This window comes from Orcinus orca, chromosome 14 (genome assembly GCF_937001465.1).
Source record: "Orcinus orca chromosome 14, mOrcOrc1.1, whole genome shotgun sequence".
Lineage (NCBI taxonomy): Eukaryota > Metazoa > Chordata > Mammalia > Artiodactyla > Delphinidae > Orcinus > Orcinus orca.
Window position 1 is genome coordinate 24,244,538 of NC_064572.1, and position 13,477 is coordinate 24,258,014.

The following is a 13,477-nucleotide window of genomic DNA, read 5'->3' on the forward strand; positions in this document are numbered from 1 at the left end:
AAATTGGTGGAAAGACAGAGGATGTGCAAGCAGAGGGAAGATCACATGCAGAGATAAAGAGGAACGGATGCAGAAGACCATGGAGGAATTGTCGGATTGGGCAGAGCATAAAATGTGTCTAGTTTTAGGGAGTCACAAGCTAGGTGAAAATAAACAGGAATGTATTTTAAACTTTTTAGAAAATCACGTTTTCCTTTTACTTAATTTCCTAGAGAATTTTTTTTTCTGATTTTCTCTTGTGCACCCTAAGTCTATTTGAAGCATATACTAATATTTTACTTCTCCATGTTAACTTATATGGCATTTTTGCTCTAAAGCATTTTTCTAGTACATTCTTGAAGAACACTGTGGAAATAGGAACCACACTACTATTTTCTGTCACCTATGAGACTTTCATTTTTCTTCCTCAGTGAAATCTTTGTGTAAGAGTGATAGTGACAAAACGTTACAATCAGATGGTCTTCGGATCTCAAAGCAGTTTATCATTCTACTTCATATTATATTAAGTCATCTGAAGCTGCAGAATTTATCTTAAGTATTTTTGAATCATGTACAAATTTTATAATGCAGATTTAGAATTAAATGAAGTTTTCAGAAAAAAATCATCTGGATGAATTGATATGTTTAGAATTTTTAAAACTAGTATAATTAGACATAAAGTCAATTTCTGGTTATTCTTTCTGCTGTGTGTTTAGAAGGTAACAATTCAGGGCTCTCCACAAAAACACCATTGCACATTAGAGGAATATAATCAGTGTTTCATAAAACAGCTGAAAACTGCATTAATCCTGGGCACAGTTTATCAGATGAAATTGGTGTTTGATCCACTTAAAATAATTCTGTCTGCACATAAAGATCTTGAACTTTAGCCTCTTGTGACCACTCAATTTAATTCTTAACCTTATACCACTAAGCTTTGTTAGAGAAAATCTCATTACCATGCTTATTGGCACTAGTATAAATGGATAGCCTCTTACCTTGTAAGAACATTATTTTACTTGCCGATTTTCAGGTTCTTCTGGCATTCTTTGTGCCACAAAGTCTTTTCCACCCTTCTCATTATCCACTTTTCTCCACCCATCTTACCCCTCCCTCTTAGTTGATGATATTATGTCTGCCTCTTCAAAGAAGTACAAACTATTATATATGGCATCTCTTAGGTTCACATAATCTCACCTGGACTTAACTCTTATAACACTTACTCCATTTTTCAACTCCCAGAAAAAACGGTTACCCTTATACTCTGTAACATTTAGTTCTCCATCTACACTTTGGATCTCATTTCCTACCCAACTCTTCTATAAATTTGCTCCCTTAATTATCTCTGCTCTTTAATTTCAACATTAATTGTTCTCTGTTTTGATGGGTAAGTGTGTGTTTGTGGTGCTTGTGTGTAGGTTATGTGGTTGAGGGGGGTCATATGTGTAAATTATACCTCAGTACACAGCCAACAGCTGCCTTCATACAATGAAGGATACCCCATCTTAAACTGTTCAACCCATCTTATCTAATTTACATATAAGTAAAACCTACAGTCATTGCTGGGAATAGCTCATGTACATTAATCTTATCCAGCACCAAAATATTAGAGTTCATTAACTATAAAACTCCGGTTGTTTTTACAGATCAGTGGAACAGCTGCTGCTGTGAGGTGCCTGCTGTGTCTTCATTCTCTTAACACTACAAGGCTGGGTCTCTGTCCAGCGGGTCTGCCTCTCACTTTAAGAAGAACTTAATTCAGTTCCAATGTACAATAACAGCCGAGTCAGGTGCTAAAGAGATCAAGGTGGCCATTTCAGGTGACCAATGCACCATCACTGACATTCACCTAGAAGTTTCAGTACTACCTTCTACCTCTGTGCCAAAGAAATGCATGTGTCTGCACATGCACATGTGAGTAGTGTATATTAAGGGGAAGATTTATTTTAGATCATGTGGTGGTTTCATCTTAGATAATCTTTTATCAAGTTGAATAACTCTCTAAAATGGCTCCCTGTAGTTCATTTGCACATGATATGGAGTTAATGTAACCCTGTGCATTGTGGGTCTTAGACTCCTGGGCTTGATGTTTTGCCTCCTTCCCTTTAGCCCGCAAATAGTTTTACTTTATTACTTCCTAATGCAACAAATGTACTTAATGTACATTAATGTACATAACGCTTCCTTTTACCTTAATCATAATTTTTTTGTGTGTTTTGTTTTTTGTGGTACGCAGGCCTCTCACTGTTGTGGCCTCTCCCGTTGCGGAGCACAGGCTCTGGACGCGCAGGCTCCGGACGCGCAGGCTCAGCGGCCATGGCCCACGGGCCTAGCCGCTCTGCGGCATGTGGAATCTTCGCGGACCGGGGCACGAACCCGTGTCCCCTGCATCAGCAGGTGGACTCTCAACCACTGCGCCACCAGGGAAGCCCCATAATTTCTTAATCTGATGTAATGCCTCTATTTCCACAATTAAGAATTGAGAAGGTTTACTTTATCACCCTCTCAAGAATATCTTGCAGTACATACTTCCAGCACTGTTATTTAATAAGGACATTGATGTTTTTCCAGTCTCATGCAAAGTGCTGCATGATGTAGTCCCAAGCCTGCCAATTGCTCCAAATGAGTTGCAGCAATAAAACCTCTTATATCTAGAAGTTCTGGGACTTCCAATGTTTCAAACCGCTTCAGTAAACACCAATCCCTCTACCCAAGAAGAAACCCTTTTTATAAATATCAGCAAGATCTTTTTACATGTCAAATCAAATAGCTCTTGTTAAATCTCTTTTCTACTCAAGTTATCTAAAAGATTCATCATTTCCATCTAGATCCCTATATTTTAAAACTCTCCTATCTCGTTTTTTAGTATATAACTCTTTCCTAGCTCTTCTATTTTGGACAGTTTCTTCTTAGTTGAACTATTCTTTTTCAATTTGTGCAAATATGCATACAGTTGCTAAGCCTCCCCCTATCCATTTCCTACTTTCCCACCCATATGCTATCCTGGAAATATGATCCATTCATAGAAATTTAACATCTGCCTATATGATATACACTTCTAGCAAGTTATAGCCTTCCATGTATTTAAAGTTCCTGGAGAAACTTTAAATATATAAAGCCCCAATTGGTCTCTAATTTTCTCCCCCAAAATGTCTTTAATATCTGATTTTATCACAAGTTGGCAAACAAACAAGAACAAAAATCAGTATTTTAAGCTCTTTCTTTTCTTTAATCTTACAACCAAATTTCATGTCATCCTCTTAGTTCGACCTCTGTAAAATCTCCTGAGTATAAAACTGAATATTTATCTCCACTACCACTAGCTTAGTGAATCTTTTGCCTGGAAAATTATAGTCACAGCCTAACTTTTTCGCTTGTAAATATTATTTTTGCCCTAATTATTTTTACTTAAAAAATAGTTGTATTCATGCTTTTTCTATGCAAATATGAAACCATGTATTAAATAACTAATATTTGCAAGTCACTCTTCTACATACTTCTAATGCATTAAAGGTGGCTCTGTGTTTTGGGCTTCCCTTGTGGCACAGTGGTTAAGAATCCATCTGCCAATGCAGGGGACACAGGTTTGAGCGCTGGTCTGGGAAGATCCCACATGCCGCGGAGCAACTAAGTCCATGAACCACAACCACTGAAGCCCGTGTGCCTAGAGCCCATGCTCCGCAACAAAGAGAAGCCACCGCAGTGAGGAGCCCGTGCACCACAACAAAGAGTAGCCCCCACTCACCGCAACTAGAGGAAGCCCGTGTGCAGCAACGAAGACCCAACGCAGCCAAATATAAATAAATTAAATAAATAAATTTAAAAAAAACCTCTATAAAGGTGTCTGTGTTTCCATTTTTTTAAAGTAATAATTTCAAGGTCCTAATTTGTCATACACACACTACTATAGAACAACCAGCTCCCTCAAGCCTCTCAGATTTTCCAAATTCCATTATACACATGCACTTACACACAAAATGAAATCCTACACATGTGCATAGACACACCTTGTTACTGAGGCACCATGTCTAATTTAAATATGTAGTATTGAGTATTCAGTGTTATCCTTATTTCATTCTACTGTCATTGATGTTGTAGGCCATATCCCACAGCTGCATAATCTGCACTGTTGATAACTTTTAGGCTAGTTATAAAAAGCACAGTTTTTCATTTCAAGTTTAGATCTTCTACATTGCTCCTGAATCTTAAGCCACAAAATTATTATATTATTTGATTTACGCTATGCTTCTGAATGAATCAAAATACATATAAAAGCATTCTGAAGAGATACTCTTACAACCCAAAACACAATGCATTCTCATTGGAAAAAATAAAGGAAAATAATCCCAATCAAAAATTAGCTTATAGGGCTTCCCTGGTGGCACAGTGGTTGAGAGTCCGCCTGCCAATGCAGGGGACACGGGTTCGTGCCCCGGTCCAGGAGGATCCCACATGCCGCGGAGTGGCTGGGCCCGTGAGCCATGGCCGCTGAGCCTGCGCGTCCGGAGCCTGTGCTCCGCAACGGGAGAGTCCACAACAGTGAAAGCCCCGCGTACCGCAAAAAAAAAAAAAAAAAAAAAAAATTAGCTTCTAACAAAACATTTTAAAACATAGAATCAGTATATCATCTCTGGGATTCAGTAGATAAAATAAAGGTAGGATTCAAAATCCATTAAAATAACTCTTATGTGAGTAGAATATAAAATGATTATGTCTACAGTATTTATATAAATCATAGAAGGAATAAAATCATTTATAAGAAAAGAAAAAATGCATTCTTAAAAGAACAAGCAGGTTGGGAAATTAACAGTGCAGAAATTCTAGGAATATTATTAAAACATTTAACAATAAAAATATTAAAAGATGGGTTACATCCATTAAAAGATGGATTACAGATGAAGAGTATATACACTGCAAAATAGATTTTGTAAAGTATTCTACAAGGAAGTCTAGGGAAATAAAATGATGGAAAAGATAAAAGTGGTTAAACGAAAAGAATATCTTTGGCTCAACATCACTAATTATTAGAGAAATGTAAATCAAAACTACAATGACATATCATCTCACAGCAGTCAGAATGGCCATCATCAAAAATCTACAAACAATAAATGCTGGAGAGGGCGTGGAGAAAAGGGAACACTCTTGCACTGCTGGTGGGAATGTAAATTGATACACCCACTATGGAGAACAGTATGGAGGTTCCTTGAAAAACTAAAAATAGGACTACCATATGACCCAGCAATCCCACTACTGGGCATACACCCTGAGAAAACCAGAATTCAAAAAGAGTCATGTAACACAATGTTCATTGCAGCTCTGTTTACAATAACCAGGACATGGAAGCAACCTAAGTGTCCATCGACAGATGAACGGATAAAGAAGATGTGGCACATATATACAATGGAATATTACTCAACCATAAAAAGAAACGAAATTGAGTTGTTTGTAGTGAGGTGGATGGACCTAGAGTCTGTCATACAGAGTGAAGTAAGTCAGAAAGAGAAAAACAAATACCGTATGCTAACAAATATATATGGAATCACACATACACACAAAAATGGTCATGAAGAACCTAGGGGCAGGATGGGAATAAAGACGCAGACCTACTAGAGGATGGACTTGAGGACATGGGGAGGGGGAAACGTAAGCTGTGATAAAGTAGAGTGGCATGTACATATATACACTACCAAATATAAAACCGATAGCTAGTGGGAAGCAGCCGCATAGCACAGGGAGATCAGCTCGGTGTTTTGTGACCATCTACAGGGGTGGGATAGGGAGGGTGGGAGGGAGAGAGACGCAAGAGGGAAGAGATATGGGAATGTATATGTATAGCTGATTCACTTTGTTATAAAGCAGAAACTAACACCATTGTAAAGCAATTATACTCCAAAAAAGATGTTTAAAAAAAAAAAAAAGAGAGAGGGTTTCCCTGGTGGCACAGTGGATGAGAGTCCGCCTGCCGATGCAGGGGACGTGGGTTAGTGCCCCGGTCCGAGAAGATCCCACGTGCCGCGGAGCGGCTGGGCCCGTGCGCCATGGCCTCTGAGCCTGCGCATCCGGAGCCTGTGCTCTGCAACGGGAGAGGCCACAACAGTGAGAGGCCGGCGAACCGCAAAAAAAAAAAAAAAAAAAGTTTCCAGAGTTCAGTTTGAGTAGAGCCTCTGATGGGTAAGGAGAGTAAGATACAACAGTGAAGCCAGATCCTGGAGGCCACAGGCCAGATCGTGCTGTGCTAATGATTCCAGGCTGTATTTGAAAGCCAAGGGAAAGGTATGGATAGACATACACTATTGATCTGGATATTGTATAACGCAGAGAAGTTTAGAAGATTTATCTCCTAAAACAGATTTATAGCTTTTATATCTTCTAAATTTACTCCCCCAAAAGGCTAAGAAACAACTCCTCTATGAGGTCGAAAATGGCTGTGGTGTAATTGCAAGAGTCATAGTGCAGTGAGAAGAACCTTGATCTTGGAAGAAAACTGGATACTATTCCTCTTCCTCAGTTTATTACCCAAAAGTATGTGAAATTCCCAGTGCCCCAGTTTCTTCAGCTTTAAAAGAAAAAGTAGTGAAAATCTCTCCTCGGATAGCTCATGAACCTGAAGTCTAAGGAATCTGTAAAAATGTGCCAATGAAACAGAGGAATCAAATCATTCTCCGATCGTCACAAATGTTAGCATTCCAAATAATATCAAAGAATTTCTTGCAAGTAATTCTAACTCATTTTAATCCAAATTAATAAAGCACTTGCCTGGGAATATGAATAAAGTAATTACTTATGCAAGCCAGATAAAATGATAACTGTGTTTAAACAAGAGATTTAAACTGTGTTTAAACTGTGTTTAAACAAGAGATAACTGTGTTTAAACTGTGTTTAAACAAGAGATTTTTTCTTTCTGCTGTATTTATATCCAGGTGATTCTCTACTTCATTTAACAAGTGTTAATTATTAACACTACTAAATTCTTCAACTACTTCCACTCCCAACTCAGGCAATCTTTAGTGAATACCTCTTGAAAGTACACACATTTACAAAAGCCTACCTTTTTATTTAAGTCCCCTTTTGACCTTTCCTCAGCTTCTTGCAAGAGGAAGAACCAGTCTCACCTTTTACTGTGTATTTTGATGACATAACAGACTAACCCTGTAGAAATAGTGGCAGTGATTCCCTCTGGAGCTCTTCTAGTCTTTATTTTATGCCAAAATTTTATCTGTTTTGAGTTTTATAATACTAATATCCTGATATTTGTTTTTCTTTTTGTTTTGTTTTATTGGTTTTGTTTGCATATTTGTTTCAGATCTTTTCCAGATTCTTGGCATGTATAAAGCCACCACAAAATGAATGACATTTGGGACTAAAGATGCAACAGGAACTTCCACCAAAGTCACGTCATTATATTTACCAGGCTGCAAGGAAGAACTGGAATGACCACTCTGATACAAGCCTATTCTTGTAACCAGGTAAGGGCAGAACAGTCAAATCCTATGTTCCTGTGTCCATGTTAGCAATTAACACTAAAAACTGTGGAAATAAAGGCGTGAGAACCACTAGAGTTCTATGAGAAAGCTCTTAATTCGGCTTTAGATTATTAAGGGAGACAGAAAGAATTGAAGAAATGAATGTAGATTAAAGAATAAAGGTGCAAACTATTTGACTTTTATTTTTACTTCTTATTATTACTCATTTTCTTTCACATTTGCACAGTGATTCTGGGAAATGTCTTTTATAACCAACGATTTTCTAAGGAAGGAAGAATCAAGCAAGAGCGAAAACTTCACAGCCCTGACAATTGTACCTCACAAATATTCTACTTCTGAAATTTTATTGAGCCTTAATTTTATACACCCCTTACAGATATTGGTATGCCAAGATTTTCAGGCAAATTTCTGTTAATATTTTCTGTGGAGTGAATAACTTTGGGCAGAAAACACGTGTCAGGATTCTGGAGGCTTGCCAGAGAGGAGTTGAGCTTCAATACAAACGTCATACCCTGCGGTTTCCTTCAAATCACTACAAAGGATCATTTAACCTAAACTGCACTTCACCTGCTCAGTCATCAGTCACCCTATGAATATTAACACGATCTCTCTAGACATTAAAATAAATGAATACAATATATATATTGGATAAAATATTGAATAAAATAGTTCTTACAAAAGGGAATTGTGATTCTGCTCTGGATTTACGTTGAAGTACTAAATATGAGTAACAAAGAAAAAAGGAGAAGTGACTACTAAAGGCATCATCATTGAATTAGGAGGAAACCCAACTGCTTTGTCAGTTTTATCTCAGGACGTTGATTCTCAAATAATTTGAATGGCACTGCAGAATGTGTGCAACTTTCTCAAGGAGTATAGCAAGAAGCTTCCCTTGCTTCTTCCGTGAACAAGTGAATAAATAATATTATAATTGTTATATAAGTAGTATAAGTCGAAACAGGTTGATTAGAATCATGAATGAATGCTGAACACTCAATAATGAAAGAGGAATATCAGCAATTCCAAAGCTGCTAAAAGATATTCCAGGAGTATGCTCACATTAGTTGATTAATACTTTTTGTCCAGAGAAAAATTAGGAAGAGCCCTCCTCTCTTAAAAGTGACAGCAGCAAAAAAGAGTCCACTGATCAGAAGCTCCACTGCAGAGTTAGATGAAATCACCACTAGCTATGAATCGTGGCTTTTTTATGCTTATATCTAAGACATGTTTCCTTGTCCCACTAGCATTTTATTTTATTTTTATTCATTCAGAAATAAAAATGCAAAGAAAATAATCACACAATTCCACATCCAAAATATAACCACCATTAACCTATTGGTGTATTATTTTAGGGACATTTGTATTTCATATTAATGGTGAATATATACACATAGATGTATGATTTTAAATAATTCAACATTAATAACACTTATTTATAATTGGTTTTTATAAATATAATTATTAATGGTTAAAAATTCCTTAATCCATGGGATTTGGTATAAATCTACCAGTAATCATAGACTTGCATGCTTTCAGTTACTAGGAAGTTAACAGAGAATGCTAGAGAGGGAATCAGCTTCTATTAAAAACACTGGGTAAGAGGGCTTCCCTGGTGGCGCAGTGGTTGAGAGTCCGCCTGCCGATGCAGGGGACACAGGTTCGTGCCCCGGTCCAGGAAGATCCGCCATGGCCGCTGAGCCTGCGCGTCCAGAGCCTGTGCTCCGCAACAGGAGAGGCCACAACAGTAAGAGGCCCGCGTACCGCAAAAAAAAAAAAAACAAAAAAAAAACATGGGGTAAGCAGTTTTGAGAAGAACTGTGCTCACAGAGGCCAAGATTGAAATTCCTGAACTTTTTGATCTTCTCTAATTTTTTAAAGACTTACTCTATTTAACTTTTTTTGATGATATAACCATGCAGTTTAAACCCATATGCAATGAGCTATTTTCCAAAATTTAGACAGTCCTTATAATACATAGATCATTGGTTTACAAGGTCAGCAAGAACAAGAATATTTAAGACTCTTGAGTTATATTATCAAAGTGTTTCCCACAAAGGGTTGTACCAATTTGCATTCTATCAGGCCAAATATTTGTTTGACCATATTCTTGCCAGTATGAACATTTTAAAACAACCATTGTCAAGTAAATTTAATTTCATTCATTATTATGACTTTTCTATATTTACAAAATTTTATATTTTTGACTAGTGGATTTTCTCTTCACAACATTTTTTCATCTTCATGGACTTTTTTAAAGATATTTTAGTGTCATTCCCTTGAAGAGGGCTAATATCTCAATATTAAAGAGTATACAATGAAAAAAAAGAACTCCATACCCAAAAGTATGCTCAAAAAGTCCAGTGATTTAGAAAGGCTAGAATCTTTTTCATAAATAAAAACTTATAATAGTTACCTAAAGTAAAATTATTTAACTTCAAAGCAAATGAAATGATCAAAGATCATAGCATACACTAATAAAAGTCATGGCTGTGCTGTAATTCTTCTGGATACAGTAAATATTTAAAATATTGTAGGCCTACTATATGTGTATGGTACCATTCTGTAAAACTGAAGGATATTCATTACAAATAAAATGAAAATTCTGAATATATTAAATGATGGGAAAGAGTGAGATGGCCAATAACATTAATTCCCTAAAATTTTGTAGTATTTGACAATTTGATCATTTAATTTAACAAAATTGTAAATCCATGATTGAGTCAGGAATCCAGACAACCATGAGTTATTTTTCTTCTTTCAAGAAGCTCAGAGTAAGTTCTGGGGAAAAACAGCCACAAATTATTCTGTGCAGCTGTTAGTTTGCATACAAAATTGATAGCAGAAGCAAGGGGGAATATGTAATTTTGAAAATTGTGGGTATAAATAAATATAAAAACAATTAAAAATGCCCTCTTCTAGGTGAAGTACTGAAAAAAAAATCACCAAAAAGACTATTTCTTATTAAAGAAACATAATTTTTTAATTAATTCAAAATGAATTAAAGATCTATTTCTTGTCTCTTAGGGCTTCAGGAAAAATTGAAGGAAAATGATACTTTCCTGGACAAGTATCTGGAGAAAATAACCTACCTGAGAACAAATGGTGTGTAAAACTAAGAAATAATGAAGTGACTATTTAAATAAACAAATGAATTTACCCAACAGCTCTAGAAAAATTTTTCTTAAATATCTATAATAATAAATGTTTAGTAGAATTTTGTTTGTGGTCTTCTGCATATTTATTTGTATATTTAGGAACCCATAGAGAGGACAAACATAGAACAGGGAGTCAGTCAATATAAAGAAATTACAAAAATTCTACCAAGATTGTGCCAAGATTATACTAAGAGGTCTATAAATAGCTCAGGGAAGCACTTCATCCACAACACTCTAATGGTGCCCACTGTTCTATATTGTATTGTAATAACCTGTCAATATGTCGCTCTCCTCCACTGTACTGTGCACTCCTCGAGGGTAGGATCTAAGTCTTGACCTAGTTCACCTGTACTTTCCTATTGATAAGCACTCCAACAGATGTGTGGAAGGCAGGAAGACAGACAGGAAAGATTAATAATAGGGCATGAATAAAATGGATCAGATATGTGCAAAAATGCAATTCTCTCAGCAAAAGCAGTTCTAAGAGGGAAGTTTATAGCAATACAATCCTACCTTAAGAAACAGGAAACATCTTAAGTAAACAACCTAACCTTGTGCCTACAGCAATTAGAGAAAGAAGAATAAAAACACCCCAAAGTTAGCAGAAGGAAAGAAATCATAAAGATCAGATCAGAAATAAATGCAAAAGAAATGAAGTAAACGATAGCAAAGATCAATAAAATTAAAAGCTGGTTCTTTGAGAAGATAAACAAAATTGATAAACCATTAGCCAGACTCATCAAGAAAAAAAGGGAGAAGACTCAAATCAATAGAATTAGAAATGAAAAAGGAGAAGTAACAACTGACACTGCAGAAATACAAAGGATCATGAGAGATTACTACAAGCAACTCTATGCCAATAAAATGGACAACCTGGAAGAAATGGACAAATTCTTAGAAATGCACAACCTGCCGAGACTGAACCAGGAAGAAATAGAAAATATGAACCGACTAATCACAAGCACTGAAATGGAAACTGTGATTAAAAATCTTCCAACAGGCATGCGCAACCGGGTCCCCAAACATGGAGTCTTGTAGCCCAGGTCTTACCTGAATCAGGATGAGGGAGTGGTGGGTCCAGGTGGGGCTGTTGGCTGTGCCCCTGCTTGTGGCCTATCTGCACATCCCACCCCACCCCCCGGCTTTCCCCTGCTCTTCACTCATGGAAGTTATCAGGCAAATTTTTTACCTACAAGGGACTGCATATCTTCTACCAAGACTCTGTGGGTGTTGGAAGTCCAGAGATAGTTGTGCTTTTACACGGCTTTCCAACGTCCAGCTATGACTGGTACAAGTTTTGGGAAGGTGTGACCCTCAGGTTTCATCGAGTGATTGCCCTTGATTTCCTAGGCTTTGGCTTCAGTGACAAACCAAGACCACATCACTATTCCATATTCGAGCAGGCCAGCATCGTGGAGGCTCTTTTGCAGCATCTGGGGCTCCAGAACCATAGGATCAACCTGTTGTCTCACAACTATGGGGATATCGTTGCTCAGGAGCTGCTCTATAGGTTCAAGCAGAATCGATCTGGTCGGCTTACCATCAAGAGTCTCTCTCTGTCAAATGGAGGTATATTTCCTGAGACTCACCGTCCTCTCCTTCTCCAAAAGCTTCTCAAAGCTGGAGGCGTGCTGTCACCCATCCTCACACAACTGATGAACTTCTTCGTATTCTCTCGAGGTCTCACCCCGGTCTTTGAGCCATACACCCGACCCTCTGAGAGTGAACTGTGGGACATGTGGGCAGGGATACGCAACAATGATGGGAACTTGGTTACCGACAGTCTCTTGCAGTACATCAATCAAAGGAAGAAGTTTAGAAGATGCTGGGTGGGAGCTCTTGCCTCTGTATCTATTCCCATTCTTTTTTTTTTTTTCTTTTTTCTTGCAGTACGTGGGCCTCTCACTGTTGTGGCCTCTCACATTGTGGAGCACAGGCTCCGGACGCGCAGGCTCAGCGGCCATGGCTCACGGGCCCAGCTGCTCCGCGGCATGTGGGATCTTCCCGGACAAGGGCACGAACCCGTGTCCCCTGCATCGGCAGGCGGACTCTCAACCACTGCACCACCAGGGAAGCCCTATTCCCATTCATTTTACCTATGGGCCACTGGATCCAGTGAATCCCTATCCAGAGTTTTTGGAGCTGTACAGGAAAATGCTGCCACAGTCCACAGTGTCGATTCTGGATGACCACATTAGCCACTAAGACAGCTAGAGGATCCCATGGGCTTCTTAAATGCATATATGGGCTTCACCAACTCCTTCTGAGCTGGAAAGAGTAGCTTCCCTGTATTACCTCCCCTAATCCCTTATCTGTTGTGTATTCCACTTAGCAAGAAAAGCCCAAAAGAGGTCCTGGCCACCAAACACTATTCTCTCACAAAAGTCCACCTGACTCACACTGGTGAACAGCATATAGTAAAAAGCCAGCAGAAGCTCTAAGAGTGACCTAATAGTCCACCTCTCATTCCTTTGACATCTGCTCAAGTGTATGGACTTGCCTTTGTCTTTGTGTTATTAGGAAATTCTGATGGGCACTACTACTTACTGATGCAGAAAGACAGACATACATTCTTTTGCATAAAAGTCTTTGAAACACTTCCATGGACTTTTCTGAAATATTTAGAAATGCTAATTTCTGGCCCTGATTGGAATTATCTAAAGGTGCCACCTTCACCTTGCCTTGAATGGCTTTAATTCTCTAAGTGACACAGCTTCAAGTGAGGATTAGTCTCCCTTGTCATAACTTTGGATTTAGTTTCATTGGCTGCTTCTAACTGTAGTCATTTTGTTAGACTTTGGTTTCAATAATGCAGTATTCTAAGTATACTTTAAGACTATGATTTACCTACACATATTA

General features: G+C 37.9%; 1 pseudogene; it reads left to right on the forward strand.

The window, feature by feature from the left end:
- The first annotated feature begins 11,678 nt into the window (after positions 1-11,678).
- On the forward strand, positions 11,679-12,885 carry LOC101281534 (mesoderm-specific transcript homolog protein-like; annotated as a pseudogene).
- The last annotated feature ends 592 nt before the right edge of the window (positions 12,886-13,477 follow it).